A 9,192-nucleotide genomic window follows, 5' to 3' on the forward strand; every position below is an offset into this window, starting at 1 on the left:
TTGTATTTCCCCAAAACAAATACACCTGCATCAATGTCCTGTGATGCTCAGCCAGGAACCCAGAGAAGCCCTTGGGATGTGTGGCTTTGTGTGAAAGGAGTGATGGATTTCGGGTGCAGCCTGAGCCTGTGGGTCCATTACCCTCCTGACGGTGGAGCACATGAGATGCCCTGTCACAGTTCAAATGCCTGTCCTGCCTCCTATTGTCTAGGGACGTTAGGTAATTTAGATAATTTCTCTATGCCTCTTTTTCCTCACCCTTAGAAGAGGACAGTCTTCAACCCAAGAAATTATTTACAGTAATACCTGAGATTATATAAAGAAAGCATCACAGTAAGCCCTTGAGGAATACTAATGATACCAGGGTTTAATTAATTCATTATGAAATAGATATTTATTTGAAAGGCAGATTTTTAGAGAAGAAACAGAAAGCAAGGTCTTCTATCTGCTGGTTCACTCCCCAAATGGCTGCACTGGCCAGAGCTGAGCTAATTTGAAGCTAGGAGTTTCTTCTGGGTCTCCCATGTGGCTGCAGGGACCCATGTCCTGAGTCATCCTCTGTTACCTTCCCAGGCCACAAGAAGGGAGCATGATTTTATGGGTTTTAATTTAATTCTGAATTGGAAGTGGAGCAGCCAGAACACAAACCTGTGTCCATGTGGACTATGTCAGTGCTGCAGGCAGAGGATTAGCCTGATACGCTACCACACCCGTCCCTAGATTTTTATTACATGGAAGGTTCAAACTTCATTTTTTTTTTACATGAAATGTTCTTTTAACCTAAATATGCAAAACCTACTAGAGTGGAACTTTGTAGCTGAAGGGGACTAGGAAGCCCCATTTATTGTCCATCCTTCTGCTCTAACCTTTGAGGCATTTCTAGGAAATCTAGAAATTGTAGAGAAATGTGAGTTCTAACCATGGTGGACATATATTCTGTGCAATCTTGATTTTTTTACACTGATCAGTTTTTAAAATGTTTTTAATGTTTTGAACATTGATGTACAGTTGACCTTTGAGAGTGTACATTTTTATATCCTTTAACATACATAAATATAAACACACATAAATATTGTGACTGTCACTCTGATGGAAATACCTAACACTTTCATCAATTACCCCTCTACTGTGACACCCTGTCCCACTCCTAACCCCTGAAACCACTGTTGTGCTTTCCATCACCAGGGTTCTGTGTGAAAAATGTCAAATACATGCAATCATCCCACCTTTTGAGACGGGCTTCTCTCATCCAACACAGTGCCTTGTAAGTTCACTGAAGTTGTGTGAGTCAAGTGTTGTTTCCTCTTAAGACTGAGTAGTATTTCTTTTTAAAAATTTGTTCCATATTTTAAAATATTTATTTAATTTTTATTGGAAAGGCATATGTATAGAAAGAAAGAGATACAGAGAGAAAGATTTTTTAACCGCTGGTACACTCCCCAAATGGCTGCAATGGTCAGAGCTGAGCCGATCCAAAGCCAGGAGCCAGGAACTTGTTCGAGGTCTCTCACATGGGTGCAGGGTCCCAAGGCTTTGGACCATCCTCCCACCACTTTCGTAAGCCACAAGCAGGGAGCTGGGTGGAAAGTGGAGCAACTGGGACACAAACTGGCACCCATAGGGGATCCTGGCACTTGGCAAGCTAGGGATTTAGCCACTGGCCATTGCGCTGGGCCCTGAGTAGTATTTCAATGTGTGGGTCATCTGCAGTTGCTTATCCATTTTCCTGCTAAAGGAACTTCAGGTTGCTTCCAGGTTAAGGAAATATCTGGCACACAGATTGGGGTGATCAGTTAAAGTGATCTGTTACACAAGCTAAGAACAGGGTCCACATAGCAATGAACTCTAGGGGATCCTTTTTTTTTTAAAAGGTTTTATTTATTTATTTATTTATTTTGTTTGAAAGGCAGAGTTACAAAGAGAAGGTGAGACAAGAGAGGCATCTTCCTCTGCTTAACTCCCCAAACGGCTGCAGTGCTTGGAGCTAGATTGGTCTGAAGCCAGGAGCCAGTATCCTCTTCCAGGTCTCCTACATGGGTTCAGAGGCCCAAAGACTTTGACCTCCTCTGCTACCTTCCCAGTCCATCAACAGGAAGCTGAAATGAAAGCAGAGCAGCCGGGACTCAAACTGGCACCTATATGGGAATTCTGGTGCTGTGGGCAGAGGCTTAGCTTGATATGCCATGGCACCAGCTCCTATGGGGTTCTTTCATATCTTCTTTCTTTTTGAACTCTGTTAATTTTTAAATTGCAGTCATATTCCTGCTTATGGGTTACTGAAGGCAGTAGGTAGGTCAAAATTCATTTCCCTTGGACCTCTGTTGCCATCTTTGCTTCGTCAGTTTCTTGCTGTCTGGGCCCCTCCCTGGGCTCAGAATTTCTCCCCCAGTTGTAAGAAATGGCTTTCGGATTGAATCGTGTCATTGCCTGTAGCTCTCAATGCACACCTAGGACTGTGGCTCACTTTACTTTCGCAGTGAATTCCTAAGTCACTCATCAATAGTGTGCCCTTCTAGCCATCCTGGGTAACATTTTTCTAGCATTTTAGCAACTCTAACCTCATCCTTTATTTAGCAACTTCATCACTTAGTCCCAAGCTGTTAACCATTCATCTTCACTAATACCAACATCATTGCCGACTTATTTGAGTAATGAAGATGCAGGCACTATTTAAAGCTACACCTGGAGTCTGAGGAGGATGTGCCTGGTAGAATGGAAGGCCTTCCAGTCTAGTGAGCCCCTAGGGCCTTATGCTGGAGCAACTTACCATTAGGAGCTGAAAAAAGGACGAGTATACCTAAATGAGTAAGAAGAATTGAGAGACTCAGGAGGAATAAGCGAAGGCTGAGCTAAAGAACAAACGGACGAAATGGTTCCAGAATTGGAGCCATATGAAATAGTGAGAAATCCTCAGGGCTGGCTTCTCATGACTTTATAAGTTTTAATTTAGGATCGTTACATTTGGGAACACTCCTCAGTGGATAGGTGAGACCCAAGATGGAAATTAAAATTTTATTACTTAACAGATCCTAGAGGCCACACATGAAGTGGTCAGGGAGTAAGAGAGCAGGGACTTATGGACTAAGTGCCATCATTGGGTCTGGAATGTTATTCAAATATGCTTCCTGTGGGGTTTTAATTAGCAGGCTTCAGCATGGGTTCAAGGCAGTCACACTGTGACACACAAAGGGATTCCTGTGACACATCTTCGTAGTCCATGCTTGGGCTGAGGATCAATGGGGCCAGTCAAGCATCTGTCCCATTGAGATGTAATCACCTGGCAGTTGGAGTTACAAACAATGAATTAGCTACCCTACCTAGCCTCTGGACTCCAAATGGTTGAGGTGATTAAAGTCAAATAAGATTAGAAAGGGGGAGACTGGATCCAATAGAACTGTTGTCCTTGTAAGAAGGAGAGATGCCAGGATTATGTGTGCCTAGAGAAAGGGGCCAGGTGACAACACTGCGGGGAGCTAGATGCCTGTGAGCCATGAGGGGAGGCCTTAGGAGAAGCCAGCCCTGCTGGCATTTGACCTTGGACTTCCAGCCTCCGTACTGTATACTGAGAAATTTCTGCATGGTCTGCGGTATTTGCTGTGGCAGCCCTAGCAAACTATTATGAAGGGTAAGACAGTCTCACCTAGTTCTTGAGGAACCTGGAATATCTAATCTAATCTAATCTAATCTAATCTAATCTAATCTATCCTTCCTTCCTCCCTTCCTTCCTTCCTTCCTTCCCCTTCCCTCCCTCCCTCCCTCCCTCCCTGGCAGAGGGAAACAGCCAGATTTGAATCAAGTTTAAGTCGGAATTAAGTTCAATCCAGTGTATCACATGGGTAGCAGGGGCCTAATCACTTGGACTGGAGGCCTGATGTACAATAGTAGCAAGCTGGAATTGGCAGCAGAGCTGGGAACTGAACCTGCTGTACCAAATACCTGCCTTCACTTTTGTCACTTTTTCAAAAAAAAGATTTTTATCTATTATTTGAAAAAGCAAGGTTACAGAGAGAGGAGAGCCAGACATCTTCCATTTGCTGCTTCATTCCCCAAATGGCTGCAATGGCTGCTGCCGAGCCAGGTCAAAGCCAGGAGGCAGAAGTTTTTCCTGTGTCTCCCATGTGGGTGGCAGAGACCCAAGGACTTGGGCCATCCTCTGATTCTTTCCCAGATCATTAGCAAAGAGCTGGATTGGAAGGGGAGCAGTTGGAACTTGAACCCATACCCGCATGGAGTGTTGGCATGGCAGGTGGTGACTTAGCATGCTGTGCTACATTATTAACCCTACCTTGGTCATATCTTAAGATGAAAGAGGTCCCCAGAAGGAAGAATCAAAAGCAGGAAGCCCTACTGCTGTTGAAGTGTATATAAGATGGTACTATGGGTATCACAAGTAGAGAAAACTCCAGTGTTTTGGCTGCTTTCATAAATAATTATGGCTTCTACTAGCAAAAACACTTTCCCAAAAGCAGTTTGGAAAAATGTATCAAGATCCTTAAAAATATTCATGCTTTGGGACACAGTAGTTCCATTTATAACAATTTATTCTAAGAAAACAATTTGAAATGCAAAACCCTGTATGCTTAAGATGATATATTTCTTTGCAACTGTATTTATTTTGGTATAAATTTGAAAATTTTCTAAACTCCTCACATTAGAAGAATGTCTAAATAGGTTGTGGTACATTTACTTGATGGACGATTATGTAATCATTAAAAATATGTGTACAAAATCTATCTTGTTAAAAAGGCAGAATGCAAGCAAAATTGGAAGCAAACAAAGCAGAGTGATAGCAGTAGTTGGTACTAGAGTTATTTACTTTCCTTTTCTGCTTTATACTTCTGTTTTTGATAAATTTTCTACAGTGAACATGTATTATTTTTGTAGTCGGGAATACAAAGAAATAAAGGTCAAGTAGGAAGATAAGGAGGACATTGTATAAACAACATCCCTCCCCCTTGACTTGCTACTTACCTTTATACATCCAGGAAGTGTTGTGAAGTCAAAAAAACAACAAGCTTTAAAAGTATTTTTCCTCTTTCCATATTCCCTCCTCAGCCCATAAGAAAACAATGCTGCTACCCCGACAGAACTGGAAAGAGGCCTGTGTCCTTCTCTCCATTATTCACCTTTTCCTGGAGGAGTGAGATGCTGGCTTGGCCAGTGAAGCAAGTGAAATCACTGATGTTCATTAAACTAGTATTAGGTGAGATTCTTGGCTCCTTCTGGCCCCCTGGACAACCTCAAAGATGCCCACCAGCACCCTGGCTGCACACTAGAATCCCCATTGCTTGGTCCCACCTCTAGTGATTGAGACTCAACTGGTTTAGAGGGCAGGCCTGGGGGAAGTGATTCTTTTAAAGTTTTCAGATGGGGCAGACAATGTGGTCCAGTGGGTTAAGCCATCACCTGCAATGCCAGCATCCCACGTGGGAGCTGGTTTGAGTCCTGGCCATTCCATTGCACATCCAGTTCCCAGTTAACAGCCTAGGAAAGCATCAGAAAATGGCCCAAGTGCCTGAACGTTGATCACACACATAGGAGACCCAGTTGGAGTTCTTGGTTTTGGCCTGCACAGTCCTGGTTGTTGTGACATCTTGGGACTAAACCAGCAGATGAAAGAACTCTCTCTGTCTCTGCCTTTCATATCGTAAGTAAATATTTACCTAAAAACTGTGTTGCTTTATTTCTTCTTAATTTTTAGTGGGTGCTTCCTCTTTTTCTATGGGTGCTTATTTTTTTCCCAAGATTTATTTTTATTTGAAGGGAAGAGTTAGAGAGAAGGAGAGAGGTTGAAAGAAAGGAGGAGAGAGGCATATTCTTGATCCACTGCTTCACTCGCCAAATGGCCACAATGACCAGAGCTGAGCTGATCGGAAGCCAAGAGCCTCCTCCCTCCCTTGCTTCCTTTCTTCTCACAGTTAAGGAGAAGGAGGTAGAGAGGGAACAAAGGGTTGAAGGGAGAGAGGAGAGAGAGAGAGATCCATCCATCTGCTTGTTCATTCCCCCAATAGAAGCAATTGCCAGGCTGAAGCCAGGAGCCTGGAACACCATTTGGGTATTATTCCTTGTGAGTAGAGGTTCAAGCACTCTGGCCATCTCCCACTAATTTCTCAAGTGAATCAGAAGGGACCTAGATCAGAAATGGAACAGCCGGAATTTGAATTAACACCCATATGTAATGTCAACGTCACAGGCAAGTGGCTCAACCTGTTGTGTCAGTGCCAAATCCAGAAAATAGGGAGTCTGGGAAGACAAAAGAGGGAGTCCCTCTGCTGGGCTTTTGTCTCTGACAGAGGAGGGAGGCTATTTGAGCCAGGGAATGAAAGAGATACGCAAAACCAAGGGCTTTCTGCTCGTTTCTCATCTCAACATTCTGACCCCCCAGATTCATATCGGAATTTCTACCACACCCAAGCATGTGATTCTTTCCAGGTGCCAACTGAGTGTCCTCTAATTCTACCTGAAGACAGTCAATGCATGGGTGGAGGGTTCAGTCCCACAAGAGTGTCCCCACTTCAGATGCCGGTGTCAAGCACCTGTTGTGATCTGTGTTTGTAACTGGTGCACTAAGTCAGGGTTTCCACAACTGTGTCCTTGGGTTTAATTTGCTAGAGTGGGGAAAACTTCACTTATATTTTACCCATTATTATAATGCGTAGTAAAAAGGTTACAGGCTAACAGATGGCAGAGGTACCTAGGGAAAGGTACATGGGAAGGGCTGTAGAGTGTTGTGCCCTTTCTGGGTGTGCCACTCTCCAGGAATGCCCTACTTCCCTATTAAGTTTCAGAAAGCTCCCTGAACCCAGTTCTTTGGGTTTTTAATAGAGGCTCTGTACCTGAGAAAGCTTAGTTAATTCTTTGGTGACTCATGATCAACTCAGTGTTCAGTCCCTCTCTGCTCACAGGAAATTGTGAATGGTATGGGGTGGAGTATGGTTGGAGGTAAGGTGGGCCTGAAAGTTCCAATCCTCTAGTCATGTGGTAGCTTCCCCTGATAACCAGCTCTCATCCTGAGCTGGTGCAGGAACCAATCAAGAATCGCCTTGTTCTTATCCTGTCTGGGATCACACGGTGAACAGGTTTACTAGAGCAAGAGAGGCTTTTATTGCTTGGGAAAATCAGAGTATTTGAAGGGTGTGTGTCATGCATTCCCCGTCACTTAGAAAATCACAGGAGCTCTGTGTTAGAAATGAGGTCAAAGACTAAATGCTCAAATTCAAACTCATGCTAGCATCCCATTGACAAGGGTTTTAGGAGTTCTGTGTCAGGAAGCAGGGATGAAGAATGAATTTGACAGTTGTTCAAAAATATTTGAGGAAAATGTAATTAAAAGATATTTTGGAATAAGGTTTTTTTGACATCCAAATGTTTTCATAATACAATTTTTATGAACTTATTTTAATCATAATATATGTATATACAAAAGAGAAAGAGGAAGGTAGTGAAGAGAGGGGTTCAACAGGAAGTCTTGCAACTCAAGGCAAGATCAAATATTTGGGGGATGTCACATGAGACTGGAAATGCCAACTGGAGTTCTGAGTGCTGTGACAATGAGTCTGAGTTCTGCCTTGTAGGAGCTTCATTGTCATTAGAACACTGTTATGCAGGGGTCACGGTTATAGTTCAACAGCCAAGGGGAGCATGGATGTCCATGTTCCATGTGAGTTTTAAACCTGTTTACTGAGTGACCCCAGGCAGGACGAGAACAAGTATTTCTCACGCAAATGTTCTACTTTTCCCGACTTGAGAATTCCCTTTCTTGTCTCAGGCTCTCCATCCCCCACTCTTTCAACAGCAATTGGAAAAGCCCACGAGTCATCCCACGCAGAGTTCCTTGCATGGCTGACTGAAGGCAAGTCTGTCAAGGGGACATTTCCAGTGGCACTTTTGTTTTCTCCCGCCTTGCTACCCCTGATAGGTTCCCCTCTCACCTTCACAGAGTCACTCCACTAACCCCTCCATCAACACCTTCCTTCACGAGCAAACCAGATGGCATCTTGACTGAGACAAAGGCCGAGTTGCAGTTGAGAGACTTGCCGTTCCAGGTGAACATATCTAATATTTTCTAATGACCAGAAAGTAAAAAATAAAGGTTGAAAACCTTGAATTGCTTGTGAGTGAACTGTTGACTGACGTGATTAGCCAGAGACGAAGGTGGCAGAAGAATAGTGTTCCTCAAATCGCAATGCTGAGGCAGCTGAGTACCAGGTTCCCTGTGGCTGAACGTACGTTATGTGAGCATAACTCCTGTCTTTCCCTCCATGGGCAACAGCTTTATGGTCAGTCTGGTGCTTCCGTAGTGCTTTTGCCTCTAGTGTTACAAACAACAGTCATTTCCGTAGCTTCATTGACTAGCAGTTTTTCTCGTATTCCCTTCCTTGAGATTGTTCCACACACTTCTACAGTTCATTTCTTTTCCCGCAGTCTGCTTTATATCCTGAGATTGCTCAATAACCCAAATAAATACTGAGAAATTTGTATATGTTAAAGTATACTCAGTGTTATAAAGTTCTGTGGATTTTGATAAGTGCGTAATGTTATGTATCTACCATTACAGTCGTATAGTTCCACCACCCTAACCTAGTCCCTCTCTGAACCCCTGATTGGTACCAACTTTATAATCTAGCTTTTCCCAGAATGTCACATAAATGAATGCATTTCTGATTATGTGTTTCACTTAACAGTGTTTGAGATTCACTCACTGCAGTGGCTCAATAGCTTATTTTTCTTCTCATTGAGGAGTTTTCCTTGGATGGATGTACCACAGGTTGCTTGCCCATCATGTGATGAAGGAAATCTTGGTTGCTTCTAAATGTTGGTGGCTTTGAAATTGTGATTATGAGATTTTTGTTGTTACTTTTAAAAAAGATTGATTTTAATGTATTCAAAACGCAGAGTTGCAAAGAGAGTGAGGTCTTTTATTTGCTGGTTCACTCACAAAACCGCTGCAATGGATAGGGCTGGGGCGGGCTGAAGCCAGGAGCCAGGAGCGTCATCCTCCCACATGGATGCAGGAGCCCCAGGAATTCGACTATTCTCTGCTGCTTTCCCAGGTATTAGCAGGAAGGTGAGTTGGAAATGGAGCAGCTGGGACTCAAATTGGTGCCCATATGGGATGCTGGCATTGCAGGTGGTGGCTTAGCATATTATATCTCAATACCAGCCACTCTGATACTTCTCACTGTTACCTAT

This window comes from Ochotona princeps, chromosome 17 (genome assembly GCF_030435755.1).
Source record: "Ochotona princeps isolate mOchPri1 chromosome 17, mOchPri1.hap1, whole genome shotgun sequence".
In the NCBI taxonomy this organism is placed as follows: Eukaryota; Metazoa; Chordata; class Mammalia; order Lagomorpha; family Ochotonidae; genus Ochotona; species Ochotona princeps.